The sequence below is a fragment of the Pygoscelis adeliae genome, unplaced genomic scaffold (genome assembly GCF_000699105.1).
Source record: "Pygoscelis adeliae isolate BGI_AS28 unplaced genomic scaffold, ASM69910v1 Scaffold19, whole genome shotgun sequence".
Lineage (NCBI taxonomy): Eukaryota > Metazoa > Chordata > Aves > Sphenisciformes > Spheniscidae > Pygoscelis > Pygoscelis adeliae.
In genome coordinates, this window is record NW_008825533.1 from 939,009 (window position 1) to 939,331 (window position 323).

Here is a 323-nt window from a genome sequence, read left to right on the forward strand (position 1 = left end):
CCGAAGGAAGCTTCAGCTTCTCTGAGGAAACGGGAGGAACGGCAGGGTGCGAAGGACGCTGATGTTCGCGTCGTCTTCACCAAGTGGCGCTTGTGCGGCCCTTCTCCGTGGCGTCAGGGATGCTTGCACTGCTTCCCGTGCTTAAGAGAAACGGAGGATGACCCCCGCACTCGGAGCGGGCCCAACCGCGAGGAGGGCGCGGCGGCATCGCCCCCGGTTTGTGTGGGGTGGCCTCGGCGGCAGCTTGGGAGACCCCTTCCTTCTGCCGCTTGGGGCGCGCTGGGGGCTCACCGAGCCCCGGGGTGGCTCCGCGCCCCCGTGGG